Genomic DNA, 8671 nt, shown 5'->3' on the forward strand with positions numbered 1-8671 from the left:
TATTGGTGCTCTTTTATTAGGCTCTTATTTTGGAGTGTAGATGTAGTAATTAATGACAAATGTGTTTTTATGTTTTGAAGTAATATTTATGTGGCAATGCGGTATGTGCAAATTTAAGGAAAAAAAAATATTTTTCTTAACAGGTCATAATGGGTCCGATCATTTCCGATCATTTTACTTGTTGGGTAAAGTGACCCGACCTGTTAATGACCCGTTAAGATAATAGATGTGATAGGACATGAGCCGTTAAGATAACATATGTTATACAAAAATGACACGAAACATGACAAACACAACCCGTTTGTCAGGCTTATATTAAGTGTGTACCCATTCGTAACAATTTCAGATACGCCAAAAGCATGTTTATGGGTACAATTGCAGATAAACAATCTGCACTTTTCTTCCTCCAAATTTCTTAAATTAAATGATGTTTTTATTACGAATTACGAACAATAAGAAAAAGAAGTATGATTCCAAATCAAAATAAGAAACTGTTATGGGTTGACACAAAAATAAGTTCCAATTTTAATTTCCTTTTTTTTTTTTTTTTTTGCCTGATAATATCAAGTACACTAAATAAAGTTTTTGTTAAGAATAGTTAAAGGGTAAATATCATTTAGTATTATGGTCTAGTGATATTTTTGTTCACTTGTAAGTTAGAGGTCTTAGGTTTCATTCTTGCCAAAAATGAATTTGAACAACATTATTATGGCTAGCCCATTGTGAGGCTTGACACACTCTCTTATCCCTTGATGTAGATAATATCGTTTGGTATAAAATAAAACAAAATAAAAGCCAAACATGTTATTTAATTAATACTAAAATAATGGAGTGGACTAAAGTAAAAGACTTGAATGAAAAATTAAAAGCTAATTAAATTTGAGTCAAACAATATTCGTGATTAAGGATCGTCTCCTGCTTAATTTTCCAAACATTGTCCTGGGTTATATAGCCTAGCTACCGACCTTGGTTTGGCCATTGCCAAAAGTAATGTTTTTGCTGTTTTTCCTACTTTTAAGAAAGTAGTGTTAGAAAAAATTGCACACCCTACCTGTTTTTGGAAAATGAATTCCCAAATGGGGAGGCTATTCTTTTTGTTCATCTAGGCTAAGCCATGTTAATTAGGACCATCTATTTGCTTGTGATTTGTGAAAAAGATATAGAACTAATGTTAGGTATGCCATCCAACATGAATCTTAAATAAACCAACCAACATGAATCATGCGGCCGAATGATTCTTAGCCATCTCTGATTATATGGTCACATAACAAGTGAGATAAAGGGTTTTTATCACCAATGGTCCATGAGATTAATCAAACTCATTATTTTGATCCCTCACTTTTAAAATCAATCAATGTCGTCCTTAACATTCACTACCGCACATCAATTTGGTCATTCTGTTAAGATTCTATCAACTATTCTGTTAGTTTGTATGTGGGACCCACAAATCCAATGAAATGGTGACACATGGATTTACACAAAATAAGAGTTTTTATCACAAATGGCTCTTGATATTGATCTAACTCCTCATTTTGGTCCCTAAGTTTTAAAAATCGATAAATTTAGTCCCTGACTTTCAATACCACACGTCAATTTAATCCTTCTGTTAAAGGTTCGTCAATATTTTTGTCCTACTAATCCAAGCATATGGTGCCACGTGGATTAACTACAAGAACCTTTTTTTTTTTTGTAAGATTTAAAACTAAAAGTAAAATAAGAAACTAAAAATCAAAACTAAAAGAAAAAATAGTCATCATCGTTTTCATCAGGGTATGCTCAAAAAGAAAGGTAAGGCACTATGACACCACAAAAGTACTTGGCCTCCATAACTCACTCTTCATTCACTCTAGTTGGTTATAATCCTATCAAATTTGAATTGAATTTGGATTCGATTTTATCGAATTTAGATTGAATTTTTTTTTTTCAATTTGGGGTTGTGAGACGCGAGAAAAATGCCAGCGTGGAATACTCGTTCGTTGGTTCACTCTTAAAAAAAAAATTCTTATACTTAATCCACGTGGAGTCATATGATTGGAATGGATGAAATTCTAACGAAAGGACTAAATTAATGTGCGTTGCGAAAGTCAGGGACCAAATTTATCGATTTTTGAAACTCATGGACCAAAATAAAGAGTTTGATCAATGTCAGGGACCATTTGCGATAAAAACCTTTTTTGTGTAAATCCACGTGTCACCATTTCATTGGATTTGTGGGTCCCACATACAAACTAACTGAATAGTTGACAAAACTTAACGGAATGACTAAATTGATGTGGGATAGTGAATGTCAGGGACGACATTGATTGATTTTGAAAGTGAGAAACCAAAATGATCAGTTTAATCAATCTCAGGGACCATTTGTGATAAAAACCCTGAGAGAAATACATTAATAGTGGAGAATTGTTCTGGTAGTATTATTTATTGTAGTCTTATTTACCGTAAAATATTGATTGTAAAAAAAACTGGGTACAAGGCATATTCTTCCCTATCCTTATTTAGTTATTTTGCAAAAAATGGAATGTTCAACCTATTAGACTACAAATTTTAATAAAAATAATATTAGGATCGCTCAACTATTACCTATTAGCCTGTTCGCAATGTCACCTTTATGATCTTTCTTTCGGAAACTAAGACGAAGGATCATAGAATTGACGGGGTGCGTAGAAGAATGGGTTTCTCTGATGGTTTCAATGTCTCGCCTATTGGCAGGGCAGGTGGTCTTAGTCTATGGTGGGATGATTCGCTGAAGGTCATAATTACCTTTTCATCAAAACATATCATCGATGCTAGAGTTCGGGGCGTCAGAGATGTTATATGGGTAAAGGTGATTGGAGTATATGGAACATCTTATCCCCGGGGGGGGGGGGGGATGAAGACTTTTGGGATTGGATGACATCTCACTTCCGGACTTCAGATACTTCTTGGTTATGCAAGAGTGATTTCAATGAATTCATCTGGGAGTCCGAAAAATCTGGAGGGGCCACCATTCACATGGCGAAGGACTAGAAATGGGGAGCTAGTCGAGGAATGGATTGACAGGGGGCTGGGCAATCTGTTACCCATGCAACGGTGGTGAGTTCAGACCACTACCCGATCATTATCCGCTGTGAACCAAGTTAGAGAGAAGGTAGAAAATGATTCCGTTTTAAAGCTTTATGTTCCAAGGAGGAGGAATGTAGGAACTTAATCGAAGCTTGCTGGAACCGCCCATGCAATGGGGACGTAATTACCAGATGGCACAAATGAATTAGTGACTGTAGATCTAGACTCACCTCATGGAATAAAAGAAAGCTCAATCATTGAGCTAGAGATATTGAGGTTCTGATAGACCAACTCAGGGAACTCCAAATGAACTAGGGACCAAATGCGGAGAAAATTAAGAAAAAGACCATTGAGGTTGACAAGCTTCAGGGACAAAAAGAATGCTTTTGGCAACAGCGGTCTAGGGTGAAATGGCTCCGAGAGGGTGATGCCAACACAACGTTCTTCCATCAATTTACTTTGCAAAGACAGAGGAGGAATAAAGTGGTGAAGATGAAGAAGGATGACGGTGTTTAGGAAGAGAACCCAAGTCGTGGGCATCAACTGGTTGATTATTACTTCATCAAGCCATTTAACTCGTCAAGTTAGAAGAATTGATGGCAGGTTTTGGAGTGCATCACCCTGGTAGTCACGAACGGAATGAACCATTCTCTGGTACTGCCTCTCAGAGGAGGAAATTAAAGAGGTTACTCAACAAATGGGAGGCCTCAAGGCCCTTGGTCCGAATGGGTTCCAAGGAGTTTTTTACCACTCTTTTTGGGATTGCATTGTTAAGGAAGTTAACGAGCTTGTCATGTTTTTGTCGAATGGTGAAACCTGCCCTCGACAGCTCAATACAACTCACATAGTTTTAATCCCAAAAGTCCCGAACCCGGAATCGATCTCTCAATTCAGGCCTATTAGTTTATGTAATTTTTCTTATAAAGTATTATCCAAGGTTTTAACTAATAGACTGAAACCTTTCCAAGCATTATTTCTCCCATACAGAATGCGTTCGTGAGGGGACGACAAATCCAGGACAACATCGGGATTGTGCATGAGCTATTCCATTTCCTTAAGCTCAAGAAAACAAAGAGCAAGTTTGGACTTGGCATCAAGCTTGATATGCACAAAGCCTACAACCATGTGGAATGAGACTTTTTGGATGCCGTGATGGAAAAGATGGGGTTTCATCTTTATTAGCGAAGGCTTATCATGGGGTGTGTGAGTTCTGTTAACTTTGCTGTCATCCTCAACGAGTAACCTGGTAATAAATTTGCTCCTTCAAGAGGATTAAGGCAATGTGACCCACTCTCCCCGTATCTATTTCTGATGGTTAGTGATGTTTTGTCTAAGATGATAAGTTTCGCCACGGATTCTATGAAGCTGCAAAGGGTTCGGATGAGTGCTCAGGGCCTGCCTATTTCCCACATTTTCTTTGTTGACAATACCCTAATCATTTTGAAGGCAGACATGGTAAATTGTAGCAACTTGGGCCGACTACTTGAAACCTACTACTTGGTCTCCAGCTAGGTAGTGAATCTACACAAAATCGTGCGTATTTTTTTAGTGCCAATACTCATATGGCAGTTGCGGAAGAACTAGGGAATGTCTTAGGTATACCGGCGGTGTCCGATCCGGGAACCTATCTGGGAATTCCTGCCATATGCAACCGCTCAAAATGTCGCGGGCTTGTTTATATGAAAGGTCGTTTAATGGAAAAAGTCTAGGGGTGGAAGCAGTGCACTCTTTCACAGGCTGGTAAAGAGGTGATGATAGAGGTCGTTGCTCAAGTTATTCCACCGTACCTGATGAATTTATTTAAGTTCCCGAATACTATTTGTAATGAGTTGGACTCCTTGATTTTTAGGTTATGGTAGAGGCAGCAAAATGGGTTTTAGAAATTTTAAATCCTTCAATGATGCTCTCCTTGCCAAACAATGTTGGAGGTTGATCATGGAGCCGACTTCGTTATAGGCTTCAGTTCTTAAGGCCAGGTATTTCCCAAATATTTATTTTCTTGATGCTTAGAAGGGTAGCCGGGCGTCTTCGGTTTGGACCAGCTTATTAGTGGGAAGAGATTTACTATTGAATAAGGCTCACTGGTAAATCATGGATGGGCAGAAGGTGCGACTCTTGGTTGACAAGTGGCTTCCATCCCTCTCGTTAGGCCATCATATTCCTGGTGGAAAGGTGTTGGTCACTAAGGATACTCAAGTGGCAACTTTTATTTGTCCAGCAACTCGAACATAGGATTTTAACTCACTTCAACCCATCTTATCTATGGACGATCTCAGTGTTTTTAATGATATACATATTGGAGACTCTTTGTGTAATGCCAAGTTTATTTGGTCGGAGACCAAGAATGGGCAGTACTCGGTGAAGACCAGGTAGCACTGGGAGGAAGCCCAAATCAGCCCCCCGGTGTTGCATCATCCCTCTTCATCCCGGTCCTAAGTCGGATTTGGAAGTTTATCTGGACGCTTAAAACACCAGCAAAGATTAGAAGTTTTATGTGGAAAACCCTCCACCGGGCTCTTTCGACGATGGATGAACTGTTCAAAAGGCATTCGGTCCCTAATCCGACTTGCCCGATATGCCACAACCAAGATGAATCGATTGAACACTTACTGTTATTATGCCCTTGGGTGGAACCTATCTGGTTTGGTGGAACTCTTAACCTCAAGATTGATAAGTGTAAGGTTTCGAGCTGGATGAAGTGGGTACTCTCTTTCTCAAATGTGCATGGCGGTCTTACCGGTGATAAAATGACCCTTTTTTTGTATGTTACCTTTACGTGCTGGCACATTTGGAAAGCTAGATGCAATCTTTTGTACAATAATAGTCAAATCAATCCCACACAAGTTATATGTGCTATCTTCAACTCAGCTGGAACTTTTTTCGAAGTTGTGAGAAAGAGCCCGGAGCTCCTAGAACATGGATCGGTGGCTGGTCGTCAGCCTAGATGGTCTACTGCTCCCACGATGTTCACAAAAATTAATGTTAATGCTAGGTGGTCTGCGCTGACGTGCTCTGATTTCGTGGGAATTATTCTACAAGATGGCGACAACTCTTTTGTTGCTGCAATCAGGCATGTCATTAGGGCTTCATGCGTGGGTGCTGCAGAAGTTGTGGTTATCCTTAAAGGCTATAAGTTTGGTTTAGCTTTAGGGCTTTGAAAGGTAATTGTGGAGTCTGATTCATATGAATCTTTTTGCTCTCTTTCGAAATCTCTTGAGATTGGCAGATGGGAGGCCTAGCCTTCCTTAGTGAAAGCTAAACAGTTATGGGAGTCTTTCTAGGACTGTCGCTGGTCTTGGATCCCAAGATCAGCCAACATGGTGACAGAATTGATGGCATCACAGTAGTGTGCGGAGATGTGCGATGTTTCATGGGTCAATAGACCCCCATCTTCATTGGTTTTTGTGCTTCAAAATGATGGGTTACCCTATCCTCCGTAATGTAATAGGGGCAGTGGAGGGGGTGACGCGATAGCCTGGCTTTAGCATCTTCCATGTAACTCTCTCTGCTGTCCGTAGTTTTTCTTATGCTTTGTTGTTTGCATGCCTCAGTGTAGGCTCTCTTTGTATTGGCTGGCATCTTTGCCCATGTAATGAATTCCCTAGTTTCCAAAAAAAAAAAAAAAATTGAAAACAGGGACACAAGACCACTTTCCCAGACATAGAACGACATCACCAGCAAAACCCTAAGGTTTAGGAAAAACATAAGAGCATAGTAATGAGTTGATTAATATAAAGATTAATATCAGTTTACTACTATGAAGTTTCTTGGTTTTCAACATTTGGTACATGAAGTTTTTTTCGTCCCAGTCTAGTACCTAAAGTTATAATTTTGGGACACTTTCATACATCCGTTAAGTTTTCTGTTAGAACTTCTATTAACTGTGGTGCTCACGTGGACAATAACAAGGCGCCACGTGTTAATATGGGCCCACTTGAATATTAAAAAAATTAAAAATTTTGAAATTTAAAAAAAAAAAAAAAAAAAAAAAAACCTATCCATCTCCTACCTCATCCCCGCACCCTTTGTTCCCTCTCCCTCCCTTCTCTCTTCTAACTCGCACCCCTTCCCTCCCTTCTCTTTTTTGCAACCTACACCACCCTCTATTCTCTCCTTTGCAACCTGTACCCACCCACCTCGCACACCTAACCCAACAAAATCCCCCCCAAAGGAATTCTAATTCAACAAGAAACCCATCCAATTTCTGAAATTTTTCAAAAACCCAGTTGACCCAAATCCCTAATTTGGATAAATTCCCAAATCCTAACCGATTCTTGAGCATTCCTAGCCCCTGCCGCCACCTCATTGGACTCTGACAACGGCATGTGGTGGCACCCTTACTTCGGTTCTTCTTTGTCCTTGAGTGGCTAGTGAACCACAGCTACTCTAGATAAAATTTCGAATTTGTGTTCCTCAAATTTTGGGGATTAGGGTCTTTGCAAAAGGTGGAAGTGAAAAGGATGGAGGAGAGAGAAGGGATGGAATGTGAAGAAGGTGGAGGTGGGTCAGGTATAGAGCGTTGGGTGGGTGCAAAGGAAAGAAGTGAGGGAGCAGGGGTGAGGTGAGGTAGGAGAGGTGGGTGTGGGTTTTAGAGGAGATGAGGAAGGGTGGTGAAGGTTGCAGAGGAGAGAAGGGAGAGTGCAGGTTGCAGAGGAAAGAGAGGAAAGAAACGAGGGAGGGGTTTGGGGGGAGGTAGAAGACGGGTGGGTATTCTTTTTTTTTTTTTTTTTCTTTTTTTTGTGTTTTTGTATTTTTGTATTTTTTAATATTCAAGTGGGCCCCATATTGACACATAGCGCCCAGTTATTGTTCACGTGGGCACCACGTCATTAGTTAACAGAAGTTTTAACGGATATATAAGTGTCCCAGAATTATAACTTTAGGTACCAAACTGGGATGAAAAAAACTTCATGTACCAAATGTTGAAAATCAAAAAACTTCATGGTAGTAAACTGAGATTAACCCTTAATATAATTATATATGAACCAAAAGTCACTCCCCCTCAAAACCGGCATTGTATAAGAGGAAAAAACAACTTCCTCATCATGACCATCGGCATGGAGAGGGACGGTCGCGTGAAGCCCATGTGTCAAAAACAAATGTGACGGGTCGTGAGTAATTGTTGGCCAAAGCTATAGTCGTATGCGCTGCTCAATTTGCTTGTCTCGTGACCTAGTTCCGCCGTACGGAGTGGAACATGGAAGCAAGGTGGCTGATGGGGAAGGTTCTCCACGCAGTCTACGGCAGTCAACTGTACTTTGCAAAACACATTATGCAGAGAGAGACATGAAAGCAAAAGGGAAGCTTAAGAAAATGTAGCACAAAACCAAGATAATGCTGCACGCCCAGTGGGACTCGAACCCACAATCGCTTGATTAGAAGTCAAGCGCCTTATCCATTAGGCCATGGGCGCTTGTTGTTAGGTGCGGTATAAATAATCAATTTACTTTATATCCTACACTAGCTTATTGGTTTATGTAAAACTAAGTGTATACTTTGCTTTTTGGTATTATTAGAGCACTTTTATTTCTAATATAAAAAGTTGGAGCACACAATTAGATTTTTGAAGTTTTAATAACTTCTTCTTCTTTTTTTTTTTTCTTTTTTTTTTTTTTTTTTTTTTGTGTAC

At 39.5% G+C, this 8671-nt stretch overlaps 1 non-coding gene across 1 annotated transcript; it reads right to left on the reverse strand.

Annotated features, from left to right (window-relative positions):
• Nucleotides 1-8382: 8382 nt before the first annotated feature.
• TRNAR-UCU (transfer RNA arginine (anticodon UCU)) lies at nucleotides 8383-8455 on the reverse strand. The gene has a single exon. It is a non-coding gene; the product is annotated as a tRNA-Arg (tRNA).
• Between the last annotated feature and the right edge of the window lie 216 nt (nucleotides 8456-8671).

The sequence above is a fragment of the Pyrus communis genome, chromosome 7, assembly GCF_963583255.1.
Source record: "Pyrus communis chromosome 7, drPyrComm1.1, whole genome shotgun sequence".
In the NCBI taxonomy this organism is placed as follows: domain Eukaryota; kingdom Viridiplantae; phylum Streptophyta; class Magnoliopsida; order Rosales; family Rosaceae; genus Pyrus; species Pyrus communis.